Here is a 23,068-nt window from a genome sequence, read left to right as displayed (position 1 = left end):
GGGGGGGGAGAGAAGGGAAAAAAATAATAAAAAAAATCCCGTTTCGTCTCTCCCCCGAGCAAAAGCTGTCCCTTCACGGGAGGAGGATTTTTTCCTGCCTTATTTTTCCTGCTCCCTCTTGCATTTCTCCTGGCTCTCTCTCTCTCTTTTTTTCCTTTTTTTTTTTTTCCTTCCCCCTATTGAGCCGCACGGAGCGCGGCGGGGTGGGGCGAGCAGGCCCACACTGCACCCTGGGAGCGGAGTCGCTCACATGACGGCCCGCGTCAGCCCGCGCCGCCGCCGGCGCCCTCTTCGAACCGGCCCCGGGACCCCCGGGACCCCCGGCCCCAGCCCCGGGACCCCCCGGCCTCCCGCCGCCCCTCGGCCCGGTGCTGCCCGCGCGGCCGCGGCCGCAGCCCCCGGGGGCTCCGCCGCCGACTCGCGGCGCTCAGAGGCCCCGGCCCCCCTCAGGCTCCTTCGGACGGGGCTTTTCGGGAGCAGAGCGGCCCGGGGAACTTTTTTGGGGTTGGTTTTAACGGACAGGTGCCCGGGGGTGCTTGATGTTACACCACTGCGCTGAATGTTTGTATCTGTGCGCCTTCACACGTACACGCTTGCTCTGGGGGTCAGCCTTGGAACATCTGCCCAGCTCCCTAAACAACAATCCTGCGGGAGCCTAGCTGCGGGAAAGGCTTTTTACCAATTTGGGCCTTTCTGAGCAAATTCTCCCCCCACCCCCCGAGCGCTGGGCAGCTGCCCCGTACCCAGCTCCAGCCACCACGGGGCGCGGACCGACCCGGGTGGTGCCCCCTTCAGGGCCGGCCCCGCACAGATGTGGGACAGGCACACGAGCCCTAAGTTAGGCTCGGGGAGCCGGCACTGCACAACAGGCGTGCAACTGCTTCTACCCATGGTTTTACAGGCTATTTACATCCTTGCTATTTTCTAAAATATTTTTTGAAATCTCATATAAATTGCACGGTAGTTCTCCTGCATAAGCTTTTCACCTATGCTTGAAAAATAAAGATTTACGCTTCCTAAATCCCCTTTCCCTAAAATACGCAACTGTTTTTCTCACCCCCCCTTACATTAATATCCTTTACATAAATAATTTATTCTCATTTGCAGCATTCAATTATCCACAATGCCATTCCCACGAACACACCTTCTTACGTCACCCGTTACTATATTTAGAGCCACCTACAGTAAAATAATTATGTGAATAGAGCAAACAACTAGAAGGTCACGTTTAGTGTCACCGCATACATCTGTTTAGTCGCCCTTGCTGAAAGAGGGGTGGACCTCAAGGGAAGCAGGGAACTCCATCATCAAACCTCAGCCTTTGAGGATTTGTTGGGGCTTTCCATGTGATTTTAAATGCCATGACTTTGGGGTACACAGAGCTGAAGAGGTCTGGAGACTCTGATCGACTTCTCTGAGTGTTGTTTTACACCAAGGTAGTTTTCAAAGCCCTTAAAGAAACTTGGCTCAGCGAAGCCCTAGTTAACCTGAAGCAAATATTTTAATAATTCCTTGTATCTTTTATAGGTTTTTTATTTACTTGTGTTGTTTCCATGTAATATTTATTACTAAAATATATTTTAACTGTGGCACTTACAAGGTATAAAGGAATCAATAAAGCAGAATTCAGACTGAAAGTTATAAAACCTCACCACTTTTTTATGGTAGCAGGTATGAAGAGAATGCAGAACTGCCAGTATCTGCCACCTCTCGCAGCAGGGAGAATCTGCCCCAGCCTCCAGGCTGTGCTTCCCTCCCTGTCACCAGCTGTGGGGGAAGGGAGCAGATCTGAGGCTTCAAACAGTTCACAAAGGAATCCACAAACAAGATAAAATTATTGCTGGAGGTGCACAAAAGGCTAAAATCTTCACGAGAGGCAAGCAGAGCTAGCTTAGGGAAGGGGGAGCAGTAAATGTGCCGAGGCATCCACCAACAACCAAGTCGCTGTTATGTAGCTGCCAGTGTCCTGCAGTGTACAGATCCCTGTCCGAGCAGAAAATGGGTCTGGGTCTACAAGGTTGGCCTCTAACAGCCGTCAGCCACCACGCTGTGTGCTGCCCTCCTGGTATATCCGTGCCCGTGTCTTCTTAGGTGAACAAAGCACAAGGTAGTTAAACAAGGAAGACATACGGCTGAGTTACAAAACTCCCATTTGCTTACGATGGAATGGAGAATTAGCTCATTGTATTTCAAATGTTATTCAAGTGTGAAAGGGTTAAAAGCTGAAATAAACAACAAAAAACTCTCACAAATTGTTAAACATGTCAACAGACTTTTTTTGTCTTTCTGCATCACGGTAAGACACAAGACATAGGACACTTCTGAAGAACCTGCTGTCTCAGGAACAGGAAAACAGAAAGAAGAAATCAATGTCAGTATGGCAATAGTGCCTAAATGATAGTAATCCAAATATTTGAGGGTTGACAATATTTAAGAGTGTACTGAAGGACATCGCTGCATGTTAGGCAGAAATATTTTCCAAAAATGCAAGATAGCATGAATGTGGATGTGGATGAAAGAAACATTGGAAGACTTATGTCTACTGATTCAGTCTGCACTATTTAAATTAATGGGATATCAGACTTTACACCCATTAAATTGTGCACATTGTACACTTACAAATGAAATCTAGATTATCTGATAATGTTCTGGTGTCTAAATAGAACAGCAGGCAGCCTCAGCTTCTGTTGCAGATTTTTTTTTTCCCAGTCTAAAGTAAATGCAAAGACTCCAAGACACCAACATGCATCTAGCTTATGGCTTTCACAAATCAATCAATGTAACAAACAACAACAGACAGGGAGTTTAGTTGTGTGAAACAATATTCTCAAAGTGAATAACATTTTACGGAATATTTATGGGGGAAAGTTTCATACATCCATAATCCACTTTATTCTGTTTGGTAACTTTACTTACTGGATTTTTAGTCTGATTGGCCTTACTTCTACATTCTAGTGAAAAAATGAAAATCATCAGATTTTTTTTTTATTTTTTAAGGAATTTCAGTGCAATTCATTCCTGAATTCTCCCTCTACAGCTTTCACCACAAAAACTATTCTCTGGCATCTGAGACTGAGGGAAGATTTGCAACAATAGCCTGATCCTGTAAATAAAGTTATTCTCTTCAGTTGTGCAGTCCCATTAAGTGCATAATTTATGCAGACTTTGCTCTTCCAAGTGAGGACAACTATATAGCTTGATTTACAAATAGTTAGAAAAATTCAGATATAAAGTAAAACTGGACTATCAATGACAGAACAAGTGAGAGAAAAGTACATGGTCCATTAAGCTTCCCCCTGTCCTGCACACACAAATTCTGTCCCTTTAAGATTTCCATACAATACACATAGCTGTAATAAAAATACTTTTTCCCCTTTTAATAATTTCCCTTTATATTTGAGAGAACGTTGCATATAGCCATTTTAATGCATTTTATGTGTGGTAATATTTCTTACAGTTCATGAGGACATTCACATGTTCAAGTAAGAGACGAGGAAATTCACAAACGCTGGCTGAAGAATGTAGATGCAACAGTTGTTCTTGGAGTTGTTTGGGTTATTTATAATTTTCTTAACAGAGATTTTGATACTGCTGAAAAAATGCTTTTGACACACACGCTTCATGCCTTTCCATTCTTTTTTTTTTTTTTTTTTTTTTCCTAACTAGATGGATAAAACTTTGAGCTTACAACCCTGACGAAGCACCACTGTCAGCCCCAGTGGATCAGAGTTGGGCTCGGAGTTCACTAGTCACCGTTTGTTTTCACAGGCGATTGTTAGCTCCATATCAGGACGTCCATCTTACAACACAGATGCCCCCCAAACCCTCCAGGATGACAAAACCACTTATTTCCTATTGCAAACAATTCACATTTGTTAGGAAGTTGAAGGTACCGAGCACTTTGCATGCCCCAGCCTACAGAAAGAAAGCAACAGTTAATTACTTTTCACGCAGGACATTGCACGGCTCCTTATGGGATCACGCTGTCCGCAGTTAACATGACCTCATAAACTTTTGGCTGTGAACTGCGGGGGTGGAGTTGTGACCAAACCAGTGTGCTCATTTGGAAGGGAAGATAGAGACTACATCACGCTTGAGCATCCCTTAGCAACCAGAGTCAAATGGCAATGCAGCTTTTGAGGAGGCTGTCAGCCTTCCCTGCTACTGGAATAGCCTGTGTTGCAGTTCCTGCTACAGCAGAGAAGACAAAATTTCTGGCTCAAAAAGTAAAAGCAACAGTGGTGATTTAACGTTTTCCTTTGCTTCCGTTTATAGGGTATAGCTTATTTTCAGCAAGCCTTTTTAATAGAAGGATACAGAGCTCAGTTAAACTGGGGAACACGTGAAAGAAATGATTCTTACAGCAACGCTTGATCTCCCACTTTAAACTGTTTCCATGTGAAAACCCAGACTGTAAACTCTGTAACCATGCTCTGTGTGATATCAGGATTTACCTATGAAGGGCCAGGTGTGTGTGAAAAAAAAATTTTTTTTTTTTTTTTTTTTTTTTTTAAGAAAAAAAAGAAAAGACGCTCTCCAATTTAAAGCCATCAAGCAGGGGGGGCAGTGTACAGGAAACTTTGAAGCACTTCACTACTAATCTCAAAGTGCAGCTATAGCCATGCATCTGAGTTACCTCCTCCACCCAGAACTCACACCCATGAGCTTGTTCCTCTCCTAAGATTTTGGGTCAGAGCTGCTAATCATGTTAAGGTGAAGTCTCAAGGGGAAGATAGTTTATTTTTCACTGAGCATTTGCAACCCTGTAATTCAGCTGAACATACACTATTGTAGAACACCTTTTTTTTTGTTTGCTTGCTTGTTTGTTTAATGTATCTGTTCTTCCCCACTCTGTGATTTATTTGAAATGCATTATCTTTGCATATCTTTGCAAGAAATGAAGATTTTAGAGTGGCTAAGGGTTTTTATTTTTTATTTTTGTTTGTTTGTTTTCCATCCTGCTAAGGTTTTCAAGGGATTTAAAGTACTGGGAAAAAATAATCAATCACTGAAGTTATATTAGAAAAGTGCTGAAAAAGTTCTCCCCGTGCAAAGCACCTTTGAGGATTACAGTCTTTTGTGGAAATAAGAAACAGTTGTGATTTTTTTTGTAAGCAGCCTGCACTTTTGCTGCATTATTTTTTGTGCATTTATGCTGTCCTACATACTCACAGTGCTGTGGCTGGGCAGCTCTAGAAGGCTTCCTTCTTTTAAAAGTAGGCATTATCTCTGGGACAGATGAACTCCTTCAGTTAAAGGACATTTTTTAGTAGCACACGCTGTATATTGAGACTTCTCTGCTTTGAAGTCTCTTTATATTTTTAACTTTAGAAATGCAGAGCTGTGGGCCTTTATCGTAGGCCACAGAAGTGACTGCTACTCGAGTGTCAGACCTATCAATCTCAATGCATTTAATCCCCAGTAAACTTAGTCTTTTAGTTAGTCTCATATGAGGATTGATTTAGGATATGGTTTAGACTTGGATCCATTTTTTTTAAATCTGCTTTGAAGACTAGAAGTGGCCCCGTGGCCCCTCGCACCGAATCGGGCCTGCTGCTTACGCCTTCCTTAGAAGGAGGCATCCTCCACGAGCTATCGGCCTGCAAAATCCTTTGGACTCTTGGAAGAACAAAACTTGGTGATAAAAAGGGAGACAGTTTCAAAGTCTCCACATTACCCTTTGACCTGCTGAACAAGGAACCCTTGAGTAATCCCAAGCCCATTTAAAGGAGAAACAAACAAATTAAAGCCAAACAATAATCTAAAAAGGAAAATCAAAGCAAACAGATTGGAGTTGGAGCAAGAATCCAACGTGTTTTTTTTTTTCTTTTTCTTTTTCTTTTTCTTTTTTTTTTCAGTTGTTCCTTCTGCAGTGACCAGAAAAAAATCACTTTAAAAAGTATTAATAGGTAAACAGGATTGGAAATTAAGCCATTATCAATCAAACCCAAGGAGGGCAAACCAGGGTCATCAAGCAGAACGACAAGTTTGTCTGTCATATGGGAAAGAGAGAGCCTATCTGAATGCAATAAAACGAGCATTGTCAGGAAGAAATTAATGCACCACTAATGTATTCAATAAAGAACAAACACAAAACATTTAAGTACAGATACTCCAAAACAAACAGAATGAAAACGAGATACTTCCCTCTCTGGCAAAGAAGAAGAATGTTTCCATACAGAAATTCTAAACTTGAGAGGGATTTTTGTTTTGTTTTTAAATAAAAACAAGCCCAGAGTCTACTAATAGAATTAACTGAGACCTTCCTTTAAACCAAAGAAAAAAAAAACTTGCCTCCCTCCTCTCACTTCGAAGCTTTTTCTGAGAAACATTAAAAGGGACTTTAAGGAACTCATGGGATTATGGAAATAAAACACTGAGTAATAGCTTTTCACCTAGTAGCTTTTCTTATTTTCTAACAGTTTTTTTTTTTTTTCATGATATTTCTTCTCACTACTCATGCATTCTGCACTGTACTTTGTAAAGAAAAAAAAACAAAACACAAACAACTGTTATGTAACGAAAGTACAAGCACATCCTAGCCCTCCGCATAACACATATGGAATGCTGATTACAAAAAAAAAAAAAAAAAAAAGGAACATCTCGTTTCTGAGATTTAGTTTCAATATTTGTCAACATTCACGCCAGACCTACCCCTGACTGCAAACTTCTTTTGTAAAGAATTATTCTGTTTTAATTCTTGCTGTGTTTGGGTCACAAAGCCCACAGAAGTAGTAGGGGCTGATGTTTTCTAAATACCAGGTTACAGCTAGCTCCTGCGAGGAAGCAACAAACTCCCGAGTCTTTCCTCTACCGTGGAGGTTAGCAGAGAGCAGGGAGGCTCCTGGCTTCGCCTCCCCAGCACGCGCAGCAGCGTGAGCACGCTGCGCCAAGCAGTCCTGGCACCGAGCACTTCTCCCAGCTACGCAGGGTGGGCGCGGGGGGCTGAGCACAAGCCAGGCGCAGCCGGAGCCCAGCCTGCTCTGCTCTCCCACAGCACGGCGAGCTCGCCCGCTGCACCGGTGTTGCTGCTTACTGACACTGCATTCTCATTTTATGGAGCATAACAGGAAGGGGAATAAGAGGATTGTTAAAATAGTTTTTGGTAAGTTGTCACACAGGTTTTAATGCACTGTAAACATGCCTCTCTTTTACTTTTTTTTTTTTTTTTTAATTAGAATGGCACTCAGGTTTTCACACTCAAAATGATTTTATATTTTAGTGGTAGCAAACCACAGTACTCTCAATACCAGGAGCCATTATTAGAGATGATCTGCAAGGAATAACAGAACTGTGATTTTGCTCCTCCTTCTCTGCACTGCTAAAGGCCTGAAAGTGTTCCCTTTCAAAAAGAGTATTTTCTCCCATCTTTTTTCTTTACATGGAAAACTGTTAAGCCTAGATCCTAAAATTACATACAGACAGAATTATAGAATAGGGGTCTTTTGTACCCTATTTTTCCTGGAAGAATCTGTCTGTCTGGCAAAGTAACAGCATCATTACTTCTTAAGTGCCTTGATGTTAAATCAGAGAGTGCCCCACATACCCTAGGGCAGTTGCAGAATTTAGACCCTTTCCCAATGCTCTAAGTCAGTCTTTTTTTTTTTTTTTTCTCTTAGATTTTAGCAAAATATATAAAACAAACGATTGTCTCGAAGTCTTTAGGTGTGCAATGGAAGACTCCCCTTGTCATTGCATCTCAGAAACCAGCCAGGAGCAAACACATCTCTCTCCAGGGCTGTGGGAACCAGGCAGGAGTCCAGGCTCTGGACCCAGCTCCAGCCCTAGGCTGGCTCAGAACCTGTGGTCCAACACAACGCCTTTGCCTCTGTCACGTTAAAACCAGCAGAGGTGCAGGATTGTGCCCTCTGATGGACCCAGCACAGGGTATGTCTTCAGCATTCCTTGCCTTCTGTTCAAACACGGTGTCTGAATTAACTATGCACACAGGCCTGCTCAAGCACTCACAGAAGCCAATAAAAATGTCCATGGGAAAGAGGTGAGCTCTGGGATTAAGCAGTGGAACAGGATCCAGGAGACCTGATCTAACATGGGCCGTTTGATCCAGCACGGCCACCGATCCGTGCGTGACCTCAGACAAGCCATTTCCCCCTTCTGTGCCTCATTTTCCAACTATCTTTTATCCGCCTTTGTCACATAGGTTGTAAGCTGCTTGCTTCCGATGTGTCTGCACAGAACTGAGAACCAAGGGACCCTGATCTCACTTATGGCCTTTAAGCCCTTCTGTTACACATTTCATCATAAAATAATTATTCAGAAAGGAAGCAATTTTAATAGGCTGTCTTCTTTTTATTAACACCTATTTTAACTCAGACATCCTCAGGAACATTAAATGAAAACGTAGTCTCTCTTATAGCACTGCTTTTCTGAAATGAAAATGCTACGAATGCTGCTAGTATTCTTTTGAGTCCTTCTGCCCCAGGCCCTCCAGCGAAGTCAGGGAAAGCCAGAACCAGCATGCTCGCTACATTCAAAGTATCATACAAAGATACTTTTTATTTTGAAAAAAAAAATTGTTAAAATTCCTGCACAGTTTTCAGTCTTTCTTCATACCCCATAAAGTACCAAACAGGGCAGAAACCCAGTGGTGTGTTCTTTTTTTGCAGGTCACCTCATGGTTTCCTTTATGCTCTTCGGTGTTACAATAACGAATTTGTTTTTCCATTGCTCAGTGCATGCTCTCGCCTGACTAAGAGTGACCTATTCGCTTCTGAAGCAATCAGCTTTTTTACAGCTTCGTCTCCGCTCTGTAAACAGCGTGCATTGCACAGCTGAGCCCCGCTCCACCGAGTGAGGAGCGCACCGCGGCCCCTCCAACTCGAAGGGACACCCAGGGTGCCAGCCCCAAGCCACACAGCCTTTGTGAACCTGGCCTGTGTGACCACAGTGCTGCACCTGGACACTCCCAGCTTCACTCAGCGGGATCACTGCGACATTTCATAGTGCTTAGATGGAACTTCACCCTGCGCTCAAAACGGCTGAGGAGATGGGATTTGCACCAGAAGTGCTGCACGGGGCAGGGAACATGATGGCTTTACACCACTGCTGACCTCCACAAGCCACAGTGCTCTGGCTAAGCCCTTGGCAGCTGCACTGCCAAACCTTGCCCAGGAACCCCAAGTCCCGGGATGGGCACCAGGGGTGCCAGGGTGCACCCTTAACCCCCTGCTGGCCCACCGCGGCCTGGCGCGGGGAGCAAGGCCGAGCCTTCCTGGCACCCGCAGCCCCAGCTGGAGGCAGGGCCCTCCCGCATGGCTGAATTTCACACCCTACATATAAAATACACAGCCATACATTTATCCTCAAAAATTCTGTGAATCGGTATTACTGCGGGATATACTAACTCCATACATATGAGCCTTAAGGAAGATTTGTCCAAGGAACTACTTCCAGAGGAAGTGCTGGGCAGCCACATTATTTGTTTTGTTTAAAATGATTTCAGTCTTGATAATGTCTCTTTATCAAAACTACACATGTGCTGAGCATGCACAGTGCTGAGTGTTGTGAGGCATACAGGAAGGGGTGGATTTAATTTATTTCTTTATTATGAATATCGTCGTGCTGTAAGGAGAATCCAGACTGACAGCGTGAAATAAAGCCAAACTTTCCGATGATATTTTGAGGCCTGAAGTTCCTGTGCTGCCTTTTCAAATTCGGTCTTAAATTCTGTATTCCTAATCCTCTGCTCTGGACCATCTCATGAATGGACATGTGTATTATTATAGAGCTGAGCAAGTACCTCATAATGTTTTCCATTAATATTCATTTGAAAGAAAAATGGAGTTTAAGCTTCCTGTTTTTGCTTTCCTTGAGTAAAGAACCAAGTGAGGGAGTGCATACATTCACAATTCTGACGGGCAAAAGAGACAAAGGCACACTGAAACACTGTGACACACTGCAAATATATCCCCATCAAAACGGTAACTCTGGTTTATGTTGTGAACATTGTCCTGGCTATAAGGTTTGTTTAAATTTATTTTATGTCATACCCTCCATGGTGGATTAAAGCATTAGTTTTGCTGGAGAGACTCAGTATCCAGTTGAATGATTATGGCCACAAAGCAGAAACAGAACCACCATGATCTACCAGCACAGATCAACTCCCAGCTTTCAGCCTAGAAATAAGAATAATTTTTAATTCTCCACCCTCAAAGCTGGCTTAGAGGGAAAAAAAAATGGTTAGAAAGAATGGGCTTCAGACTATGAAAGAGACTGAAGTGGACAAGCCAAGTGGAGGAAAAGTGTAGGGATGCTGTCTGCATCTAACAAAAACAAGCTACAAGACCAAACAAGCAAGAATGCTATTTTTTCAGAAATCTGTGTATGCTAAGTACTGTTTAAGAGTAAAGTGACAATGACTAGGAAATTCCTTGTCTCCGCCTGGCTTGCCTGGGATGAACAAAGGAATTCCCATTACCAGACAGTTGAAACTAAGGAATTATTATATTGTGAAATGAAGACTGTGAAATGCTTAAGCAGTGCTTTCACTATCAAAGAAAATGGACTGCAGGATCTCACTGCCCCAGGATGTCCTACTCAAGGTCTGTTTACATAAGCACCAATGAGAAACCTGAAGGTATGAGCAGATGACTCAGGTGAGAGGTGGTGGAAGTACACAGATCTACTGGCTGGATCCCAGCATACCAAACTGGTCTGCATACAGACAGGAAGATGGGGCAAGACATGACAACAATAATCTACCATGACTTGAGACCTCCTGCCCTAGTAACAATTATGTAATTGTTATGGTCTTTTAATACTTGAGTAAGAAATCTTTTTATTGCATCAAGTTCTCGTGTCTGGACAGATATGTACTGCAAATGAATCATTACTGACTAGCTTTGAAGACCCGAGCTGAAGAGCACTTCATCGTGTAAGCCACATATCTGGACACATCAACACTTATGGTCCAATTTTCTGGAGACAGTTCTTTAGGTACATTACCCTAGGGTATGCTGCCTGTGAGAAACTCCAGTTTTTCAGTGGCATCCTTAAAGGTTTATGAAAGAAAGCAATATAGGCTTAGCAAAGGAACCTCTTAATCATAAACACCTAAGTCTTAAAATAACAAAAACACAAACAAACTACTCCCCCCTCAAAAAAAAAAAAAAAAAAAAAACCAACAAAAAGCAAACAAAAACATATAAGCAAGGAAAAAATACAATTTAATAAACCAAACAGGCTTGAATTCACCTCTTGGCCTGACGTTACCTTTCCTTGGAGCCATGAGTCTGCCTCTGCTCTCTCTAGAACATTTTGCTTCTTTGTGAGAGAGGATTGCTTCCCTAAATAATTTGAACTCATCTTCTGCCCCTTTGCTTTTTTTTTTTTTTTTTCCTCCAAACTGCTAATCAACTTCTCTGCAAAATGGTCACCATCGTATGAAATTCCGCTGCTCAGTTATTTTCAATGAATCCCAGCTTTCTCATTTCTCCTCTTGGAGGTGCTCCTCTCCTTGGCAAGGATGTAGGGCATCTCAAATACAGGCCTATATTTTCATTCAGCACAGAGGTTACAGCACAGGACGAAGGATTCAGTGAAGGTTAAGGTGTTCTTAAAGTGTGTGTTCTCTAAACCACAGTTTGACTCACATATGCCCCCAAACAATCATACATTAGCAATTATAATGATCTTTAATTAAAAAAAAAGAAATATGTTGCTGTTCTTACAGATAAGGATCTATAGAAATACTTGTATAGGTGCCATGAAAGTCTATTTTTCAAACTACATTTCGGTGGGGGGAATATTTAACTACCCTACCTACATTGCTTGAATGCTACTCTAAAATGAACCTCTTTGAAGTTTTCTTATTAAAAAAGCTTTAAAAATTAAGCAGTTCGAATTATTTTTCTATGAACCATATAATCTTCTTAAGTAGTAAAAAGTTAACTTTAGCTCAAGTCATTCCACTTGGAAAAAGATGATAATAAAGCAGTAGATTCATGTGTCTTGCCCTACATTTTCTCTAACTGTAACATCTAACCCCTGATTGTTACAATTTTTCATGGTAAAGCTTTCTGAGTGTTTATAGCCAGCAGACTCTGGCTTTTATACTGGAAAGTCTGTTATATAAATGTCATTTTCATTTATATCCTCAGTTATAACAAAGTCATTAATGCAGCTGATTCCTAAGAAACCTTATATTTTAGCAACTAACTAGTCCTAGCTCTGGTACTGCATAATGTAAACACGTCTAACACACAGCACAAGAAAATCATGCCTCGGAGATGCTACATTTTTTAAACCAGGGGTAAAGGCTAAATTCACACACCATTCCTGATGTAAGTATCAATTGTCAAAGAGCTAGGTTTTATTTCCAGAGAACCACAATCACCTAACTACATTTTGTAGTTGCACGCAAGTGATTTTATAGAGTTATCTAATATTTGGTACAGACGGACAGAAGAAATGACGTTGGGTTGTGGCTTGCATCCTAAGGTCATATAAGACTGGAATTTGGGTTTGGATTCCACAGCACTGAAATTGCTCTTCACAGATTCCATCTCTGTCGAAACCAGAACCAGAAAAAACTCCTTTCTGTTTTTTAATCCTACTCAAACCCAAATACTGGAAGCATGTTAAGATCTATGAACTAACATATCTGGCCCCTTGCCATTTGCTGTATTAATATGCCATATTTAGCCTCATTCTCTAATGCTCAGGCATTTAACCTGTTACCTCCAGCCCTTTCATCCACATCCAGTATGCCACTAACCAAGATGGCTTTGCCCCTTTTCTTTCTTTTTTCCATTTCTGTTAGCTGTTTTACACACAACTAATGCGGCTGTCCCATGGCACTGGGAAAAGTGACTGTTAACTTGTGCTCCCTCTACTGTCAGATTTCCTTGCAGCAATTTCTTTGCATGTACATAGCAGTATCGTAAAAAAAAATGAAATTTCTTCTGACAAAAAGGTCTATTATTTACTACAGCTTTAAAAGTTGCTATGTTAACTTGCTAAAACACATGCATAAAAATTAAGATCCTAAACTTATAGGCCTTCCGCTAGCATATCAGCTATCCAGAATTCCATATATTATAGACATTTTCTCTTGATCTCCTGTGAATCTACAGGCTGAAATGAAGGAGTCACATGAAGCAACCATGTACTAATATAAAGTACTTCAGAACTGTCAGGTAGCCCTAATTTCCATCAAAATCAATGTAAGTTGCAATTACATCCCCCCTTTAAAAGGTCAGACCACTTAAAAACGTGATTATTAGACTAGAAAGTCTTCAATAAGAGAGCAGGAGGCTGAGTTCCAAGTCCTGACCTAGGGATTTGTGCTTTGCTTAGCCAGACCAGCGGCTTTTGCTCGACATGGTTCTCACTCCTCATCTGTCACAGAAAAAGCATCTTCATGTTTTACATTGGCAGTAAGCAGCTGTAAAGTGGGGAGGGAAGGAGGAACCGCAAAAGACTTGGTGCCCTTTCTGTGGTGATTCCTTTTCATGAACAACATGGACGTTTTCCACTGCTTCTTGCAAGGCAGATCAAAGTGATGGAGTCGGCTTTAAATTGCAATGAGAAGCTCCTATCAAGCACTCTGGAGCTTGGAACAGAGAATAAGCCATGGAGTCAGCACTGTCTACAGACCAAACAGTGAAGCACTGCAGCTGCTCACTGCTGGAGTACTGGTCGGGGCTCTCCAGGGGCTCTCAGCGATGCTGACGACCAAGTATTATCCTCTCAGTACAGTGAGGAACATCAACTGGACGAGCTACTGTACGTTTGTGGGTTTTTCACCTGTGATGTGACCATAGGGCCACTGTGGATGTGGAGAGCTCTAAGTGCAAACACCGCTGGTCAGGTGGAAGACTATCTATGCAAAATGTGAGCATTATGTGCAATATATCCTGAAGATATCTGATCCGTTGTGCACACAGTACACCAAGACTGGCTTTGTATTTCCATGTGATGCCACAACAAGATAAATTTGTTTAGAAGTGACAGTTTTGCTTGATTACTTTCAGAAATAATTAATGTTTAGCATGCTATAGAGGAACTGAGAGGTTCACATTGTTTTTTGTCTGAAATGCACATGAAAATAAATTCTAATAAAAAATAAGCCTTTAAGTCTTTGTTCTTACTGAGAAGTAAACTGGCTGAGTATAAAAGCCAATGGTATGATTGACTACCTTACCTATGTTACAACTGTTAGAATAAATAGAATTTCAGAATTTGCTTCCTTGCAGAAGAATCCTTAAATAGGCTTTCTTAAAAGGCTTTAAAAATCCCATACTTTAGGACATATTTCCTGTTTTCTTGCTGTATTTAACTATACTTTCAGAATGAAATTTACTTTTCTTTAAATAAAGATCCAAATACCAAACTTTAAGAGTATGGAGATGATCACAGAACTCTATCTTGCTTATTTTAATGCACTGAAATTGTTTAATGAATGCCCACAAATCTTTATAAAAATCAAAACAGTGAACACATTAACAGATTAGCATTATGAGTATATTTAGCCCTCAGACATAAAAGGCACGTCTGCATATTCCCCAGAATGGAAAACTTCTGTAAGTAAAACTCAAATAATAATTAAATCCCAGTTCATTGATTAGTCATGTCTGTTACATTCTTCTTCCTGCATAGGATCTGAATAGGATCCTACTAACATTAATTTTCCTCTACTTCCTTTAGCACTGTGTGTGGTGGGGCAAATTCACAATGCAAATTCATGTAAAAGTATGCAAACTGATTTTTTATAGTACATAATCACTAATTTTCAGTGTTGATCAGCAGCTTTTATACTACCTCCAGTTAGACTCAGAAGTGCATATCAAATCTGGGATTGTGCAGACTTTGAATCTGAAATGAGTGCTTTTAAAGAAACTTACTGGCTACCTTAGCTTTCCAGAGTTTCTAGATAAGCAAACTAACCTTCCCACCACAGCTCAGAACTCCACCTTCTACTTTCAGCATCACTTGTCAGTTGACTCCACATACCAGTTACACACCTTCTTAATCCTTCATGTAAGCTTTGCAACGGCTTTATAAATTCCTTATTGTTTCTTACTAAGAACAGCAATGTTCCCCTTCCCCCCAGCTGCTCAGCTGCAGTCTTCATTTACAGATAGAAAACAGAGCCTGTTTCTACAGTGAGGAAAAAAAAAAAAAAAAGAGTACACACTCTTGCAAGCCCTCTTCAGTGAAAGTCTCCCCCAGTACTTATTTTAAGAGGTGAGGCTCTTGTATTACAAAATTGGTTAGAGCTGGACAAGTCAATGGTACTCTGCAGAACATTTATGAAACAAACTGAAAAATTATATTTTAATCAGAAGTCAGACATGGATTCTACTTCAATTTGATATGTTTGAAACAATTCTGAAAACTAAATTTAGCTTCTTAAACCCTTTTTTGTGCATGTTTTTTTCTGTAATGAGTGACAGGACTTCTTCATACACAAATATTGGGGAGGAACCAGATTAAGTTGATACTCAGCTGCTGAAAAAAATCAAAAGTAACTAAAGACCTGATTTCAAAAGGTACCTTGGTATCTAAAGATGCAGGTGGACCTCTGAAAGGGCTTCCAGGTGGATCTGTGTGGTGGATCTATTTATTTTTCATACCTACCACACTATCTGCAAAATAATCCCATTAGGAACTCCTCTGTATTTTTACGCAACTAAACACCTCTAAAAAATCCACATTATACAACGCAGAATCTACCTTTTATCTTTAAAAGATTGTTCAGGAACACAAAGCTACAGGAGCAGCAGCTGGTGCAGGAATACATATGTTCCCACGTTCTGGGCTGCAGTGGCAATCAGCTGGACAGGGCTGCCTGAGTCCCTGGCATGCTTTTTGGAGTCAGACTTCAGGCTTCCGAGCTCTTTGCATAGATTCAAAGAGGGGAGGTTTACAACTGCTCGTCTTTCTGTTTGCATATTTTAAACAAGCACCCACAAACGGATACTTGGGAAGATACTTAATTGGGAAGCTTACATGCTATACATATTAATGTACAGCAATGCTAATGCTGTATATTTAATACAGCTAAACAGAAAAGCACCTGCCAGCAGGCACAACAATTTTCTTGTTATTTCAAAGTACTATTTCTTAATAGTTACTGATTGCAATTGGTATTCTGTTGTTTATTCAGCTTTTTACTTCCTTTTTTTTTTTTTTGTATCTAGAACTAACATGTTAACTAGAATCCCTCTACACAATAACCTATGCCTTCCTTTCCTTAAATGATCACTACAAATATTCTAACTAATGTAGCCTATAATACTTGCTATGCATGTATATTTTTCCATTTGCCAGGGCATGATTCTAATAAATGTATGTGTGTGTGTGTATATATATTTATATATATATATTATGTGAGCTAGAAATAAGGATTTACCCACAACTGCAATCACAGAATCCAGCCAGAGAGGATTCAGTGTTCCCTCAATCATCCGGACACCAACGTTCATACCCAGGCTAGACATCTGTACATAATTCTACAGAAAACTGCTTTATTCACCAGTAATCTTCTGTTGTAACTATCATCTCTTTCAAAAAGCTGTGAAAACGTTCTTTCTGTGGCCCTTATCATTTTCAGATTAAAGAATTCACCATTAGTTACAGGACCCTTGAGCACTCACTGTAAATCAAGAAGCTGTATGTATAAAATTAGCCTTTCCAATATCCAGCCCAAATCCCACAAACTGCTCTGAACTTTTTCTTCCTTTTTTGCCAGTTGTCTATCTTTTGCAAAGCTGCCATCATCTGCTCTCTTGCAAATTCATGGTTTTCAGGGGGTTCTTGTTTCTGCTGCCTTCTCAGATTACAATTTCTTTTGTGTTAATTAAGCTGAAAAATTGAAAGAATGTCGCTGACTCTACAAAGAACACAAAACAGGCTTGCTTGAAAAGCTAAAAATAGATTGCTCTGTTCAGAAGACAGACTACTCAGTCTTCAAACTATTTGTACAATGCGAATTAATTGCAGATGGCCAATTCATTTATTTAGACCTCTGTGACAGAAATGAAAGTGCTACTGCGACTCACTATGTGCATAGAGCTCCTTTCAGGTAGTTGGGTCTAATCAAAAAAAGAGGTAGCATATTTTTTATTTTCTGGAAGTCAATTTGTCAGAAAGTTTTTTGATTTGATTCTCTCCCTCCAACATCCCGGTCTCTCTCCCAACGGCTAGGGTTTAAGACATGACACTGATATGCACTAACTGGAAGTTACGATGGTCAGTACATATTTACTTCTAGCATTCACAGTATATGCTGTAAATCACTTACATCCCTGTGATTAAAAAAATATTTTATAATCATGTAAATGTTGCAACAAAGAGCACATAGACTATCTGAATTATTTGAAATCAGTGCTCTTTTTTACCCTCAGTGTTTGTTTTAAAAAGCGATTTAGTTTCCTTTTTTTTTTTTCTTTCTTCCTTAAAAGCAAAGGAAAGGAATTTTTTAAAAAAATGTTATTGATTTAACAGGAGATAATTCAGGAAAATCTAAATGGAAGCTGATATTCCATCCTGGCTTTTATTGTTAGATAAATGGGAGGATTCCAAAAATACCATCTATTAACTAGGGTGTATAAACTGTAGCCCTGAAATAAAAATACCATTGAACGAGATAAATTGTTTGGGAAACAGAATGATCTGTACTAGGACTTTACAGCAGATCCTGAACAGCGTGAGGCCTCTTTTGTGCTAGAAAACTAGAAAGTTGTCATTTGGGAGTCTAAATAATGCCAAGAAAAAGAAACTAAATATCAGAGTCCCTTTCCTCCAACTCCAGTGTCTATCCTTTGCAATTTTACTACTTAGCAGTCTCTCAATCCTTGTTCGCAGTCTTACTGGCTTGAAAAATGTGCAAAAGTTGATCCACACAGGGTCTGAGCTAGCAGGGCTGTAAGAAAACCTCCCAAGAAGCTTCAGGTGGTATGATATCTAGCATGCTGATACTATCACAGATATTACATTTTTCTGTTACTATTTTAAATAACATAATGTTGCTGTCTGCATTTCAAAGTAGTGATGTTATATCTTAAGTCTTTAAATAAAGGCTGGTGTATTTAAAGGCATCCAGTCTTACAAGCCAAAAATACTGCTTGATGCAGAAATGAATTAAATTTTCTGCCTAGACAAGTGATAATAATCTACTGAAATTTAAGTACCAGTCTCCTCCACTGTTTAAGCTCCTTCTGAAATACTTCTCATGAAGTTACTCATCAGTTATCAGATTTTAAAAGGGGCAGACATCATCCCTACCCTATATTTTAAGCTATATTCCTTTGCTGCAACTTCATTGAAACTCTCATCAAGGTCAAGGGAAGTAACTTGTCTTCAAGCTATACAAAACCAGCTACACAGATAGGCTACGGCTGTAAATGCATCTTCCTTCTACATTTATGGACCGCAGAAAGTTTAGAGAGAGCTATAATCTTCCTAACAAGAAACAAATCCTTTCCTAAGGAAAGAAACTTTGCAGGATGCCTCTTAAAGATGAACTCTGTCCTGCACATTTCCTGGAAATGCAGGTGATACCTGAGGTGGAGCAGAGGACAATAAAGCTGTGAGATAGCAAAGGTCAGCTGCCTTCAGCTCCATCCACAAACCAGGCTGAGCCACCCGTCGGGTCAATCCAGGCACAGATTCACCCAGGTTCGGGGAGGGGGCACCCTGTAACGCTGCCGTATGCTCATCCAGTGCAGTTACATGTGCCCCCAGTCCTCAGAGGATTTGCAGCTCAGCTCACTCACCCTGACAGGGTCCACAATGCCCTCAAACCACTATTTTTGCTTTCAGCCCCAGCTGAAAATGAAGCTGCAGCCTTCAGCAAGGCCAGGCCGCAAGAAGCGGGACCCCAGGCAGAGCGGCAGCGCCCGCGGCTCACCGAGGTTTACTTCTGCAGATGAACTGACTTAGACAGAAACTAATCTTGGTTGAAAAGTGAAACGCTTGGCCACATGTGTAGAAGAGGAATTTGTTGTTGTTTTTCAAGGCATGCAGTAAGGAAAGTGGTATTGGGGAAGCACCATCAGACCGCAGCAGCATCCGCCAAGCAGCCCTCTCCTACTGGTGACTTGTTTTCTGCTGTAAAATAAACCGGCATCACCAATGTTCCATTCTTTTAAAATGACCAGAAAATATTAAACTACCCATTCACAGACACTGACCCCATCGCTTTCACTAAGAGAAGCAAAGTGCAGCAGATTGAAAAATAAATACAAATAAGCAAGTGCCTACTGCTGGAGAATGGCACTACCCTGGCAGCGAGAGCTCAAGTGAAGACAGCGTGGTCCTTGCATCCTTGAGGGCAAAGTGTGTTATCAACGCTGCCATGGTGAGCGACCAGTCTGTGCCTTTGTACTTCTCCCATTGTTTTTAATTTTCCACTCTGGATTTATTTATTTATAAACTGTGGTGGGCCAGACTCTTTAGGGATCGTGTCCTTACACAGGCACATGCTACCTTCTCTCAAATGAGAAACATCTTTGTTTACTTAAGCTATTTTTGTTAGACCTATTTTTATTTTTATATTTTTTTTGCTGGTTCTGAAGAGTTTTGCCTTGCTTGCTAAGTAAACACCAACATCTTTGGCAGAAGGGCCACCCTGGAGTGCCCACAGAGTATCCTGGTAGACCTCATAACGGTGACATATGTATATATATGTTTAGTGCTTGCTGAGGCAAATCATGTCAGCCAAGGTCTTTCTAGTAAATAAAACACTTTCAAAGCATTAAGTATTAAAGTTTTCTAAAACACTAATACTAGCACTTAAGAAATTCATACAGAGTATTTTTCTTCCTATGGGGACTGTGCCCGGCTCTGTGCTGCCTGCTCCAAACAAGGCTCACACAACACAGGAAAATGCTGCACCATCTCCTGCTGGCACCAAGTGAGGACAGGAGCTGACACCAGGTATAAGCTGGGACAAGCTGAGTCCCAGAGGACCACGTCAGATGCTGGTCCTCTCAGAGCTTTCCACCCTGGTGTGATCTGCAAAACCTCCAGCAGAACAGACGTAGCACATCACAATTCTCCAATTCCAAAAATTCCTACACGCTTGTAATGAGAAGAATGGTTAAGTGTCTGTCATTTATTCATTACTTTACAGGATGCCATAAGAAGTGGCATATGTAAACTGACGGCTCAAAAGGAGGAACATCACCTCACTTTTCAGCAGTGGCTTCTTCATTATAAAGCCAGGAAGTTATTTTTTGTTGAGCCCTTAATGAAGGATGATAAAATGTCAGTGTCCGTGTTTTAGTTCTGATGCTTCATGACAGGGAAAAAAAAAAAAAACAGAGCACGTGAGACAGAGATGATTTAAATAGCACTTCAGCATTTTTCTCCAAATTTTTAAGATGCTGGACTAGAAGGAATTCTAGTACTTCTCTCTAGCATTTTGACTATGTGTTCTTAAATATTTTTTAAACCCAGAGGAGTGCTACAATTTAGCACCTCTCCAGTTGACAAAGAAAAGGAGAAGCGTCAGAGCACTCCTTCTCTGGATGGATTTGTCCCTTTCTCAGTGCCTCACGTTGGCCTACTGCAGCATCTCTGAGATTACTGAAGGAGGGTGAAGTCAGAGTTTATGCTAGTTCTTGCATATCTACAGCCCCTACCCAACAGAAAGTTGGCCCTCTGGATATAATTATTGCTCAAGGAATAGCCTGTCTTTTAAACCGCAAGGACAGAGATCAGGTTCCACTATTACAAAAAGGAGAAAAACCTTACTTGTACAGACTGCAAGATTTCTTAAGTATAGAAAATGAAGACATGCCACGGTTACTCAGGATGACTGAGGATCTGCAGCATTTATGTTTTCACAGGTTGCTGTCTTGTTTTTATTTCCCCATCAGGTTCCATGAAAGGAGCATTTTCTTCCATTTTGTTAAAAAAAAAAAAAAAAACAACAAAACAAACCATCAGATAAATAGCAACATGGTTAAACTAAAATAAATCCATCATCCTGTAAATTTTAAATAACTCAATATACTGTTATGTTTTGAAATGGTATAAGACAAATTTATCCTCCTCTATAATTCAAAAACAGCCTTAACCAATTACTTCAAACTTTTTCCCAAACAAGACACATCTCCTTTGGCTCAACATTTCACATGAGAATTTTCAAGCCAAAAGGAGTTTCTTCCACAGATGAAATTGGAAATGAGAGATTAAAATCGCCCTAATGATAGGTACTTGGTTATGCCTTTTAACTATGGACCCATGCCCGTATCTCTATAATTGTGACAATATTTTTCCAAGCAGAGTATCGTGTTGTATGTAACATTGAAACTTCCTGGTCTCTACTCCTTCTCCTCTGCTGCATGGTTACCATCTTATTTTTATAAGCATTCCATTCTGGGGCTGGCCCTTCAGCTCTGGCAGAGCCAAGCAGCTTCTGCTTTAAAGCGGCTATTTTGCAACTAGCTGCTGCTTGCTGCATCTCCCCTTTCCAGCCAGCAAGTACCTGTAATGTTTTCCTCTCCAGCTACTGAGAAAACAGCACTTTCTCACAGGTGCTGGCCCCTAAAACAGTGCACCCGGTGGGAACATCGAATGGTGACCTGGACCACGCAGGGAATTGTCAGGGTGGGCTTTGGTCCTCTTTTCTTTTTGGAAGGGCTGCAAAATGGCTGGTTTCACATGAGTTCATAACAAAAATAATTCTAGATTCACATCCTGCTCACGCTGTCACTATGCTGCTGGACCAGTCAGGCTTGCATCAAAGGGAAGTTTTCATCGCCACTCCAAATCAGTGGATAAACATCAGGGGAGCCACCAACAGCACCACCAGGCTCTCCTGGCCACTTCTGGCTCAAAAGCAGTGGCCAGCAAGGCAATGACAGCAAACTAAATGGATTAAATATTTTAAGCAAAGTACTTACGGTATGATTATTTTACTTGGGCTGTTCTGTAGTGAGAATCCAACCCTTTACAAATAATAATTAATGTTCTATTTTTTTCCCCTTAAAAACAAAAAATAAATGAGTGAATTTAGAGCAGCCAAAACTCTACGTATTGCCTGGAGGAGAGGTCTGCCCATCCGGGCTGCCAGGGAGGGAGGCTTTTTTCTTACAATTAATTGCCTACAGGACAAAGCAACTACCTTGACCTAAAGGAAGATATGGTTGTTTCCTTCCCATAATTTTTCTCAGTCTTTAAACTGCTGTAGTCAAGCGTCACACACTCTAAAGTGCACACAGGCAGACACTAAGAGACAAATTCAAGCATGGCCACAGCCCCACAAGCACCTCAGTCTCCTGATGCACTGAAGAGCCCTCAGTACATTTTCAGCTGATCTTCACTCCAGATCAGACATCTGCACCACGGCAGTACATCATGGATTCATAGCAGAAGTTACTTGCTGCTCTGGCAGGCAGTAATTAGATTACACGAATTACAGAAATGATGGGCTGGTTGTCTACTCACTGTACGGGCAGCCTGGAACGGCCTGGATAAGAGCAAAGCATTCAGATTAGCACAGGGATGAGCTCAGTGTAAATCCAAATAATACCAAAATAATATGTATTAATGCATGATGCCTCTGAACCAGCACGCTTGCTATTGCAATGCTTATCCTCTGCTGGCTATTTCACCAAACTGCCACCATAAAATGTACTGTGTACAAGGCCGTCTGCTCATTTGCTTTTCTCAGCATCACGCCTTCTACATGGTTCACACTTTTTATTAGAAAACACAACAATATGTGGGAAAACCCCATGACCATGCCTGCATGAGTACTGCAGGCGTACTGTACAACGGCGACCACAACTGCAGTGCTCCAGACACTGGCCTACAAGTGAGTGCAACAAGCATTCAGCTTTGCTTATAAAACTCCCATATTTAACACAGCCACAGCACATAGCTTGCAAAATCAGAGCTGGGTTTTACCACTTAGGGGCAGCCAATCTGCTGCCAGGGGGTCATCGGCCACCAGCGCTGCATCACGAGGCACCCTCAGCTGTGTTGCCTCTGCATCGTAGCCACTTTCCAGCTTGACGTGGCAAGCAAATCTTTCAAAGCCTATCTAAAAGTTGCATTTCTCCAACACAACTCTCATGGCAAAGCAGGGCTTTGT

The 23,068-nt window shown here is 41.2% G+C and overlaps 1 protein-coding gene across 1 annotated transcript in view; it reads right to left on the bottom strand.

Annotated features, from left to right (window-relative positions):
• Positions 1 to 23,068, bottom strand: part of GNAS (GNAS complex locus) — a 151,710-nt gene that overhangs the window by 98,316 nt on the left and 30,326 nt on the right. The gene's annotated exons all lie outside the window — the stretch shown is intronic.

Source organism: Oxyura jamaicensis, chromosome 20, assembly GCF_011077185.1.
Source record: "Oxyura jamaicensis isolate SHBP4307 breed ruddy duck chromosome 20, BPBGC_Ojam_1.0, whole genome shotgun sequence".
Classification (NCBI taxonomy): Eukaryota; Metazoa; Chordata; class Aves; order Anseriformes; family Anatidae; genus Oxyura; species Oxyura jamaicensis.
The sequence above is the reverse complement of the archived record's forward strand: the minus strand, read 5'-3'. Positions and strand labels throughout refer to the sequence as shown.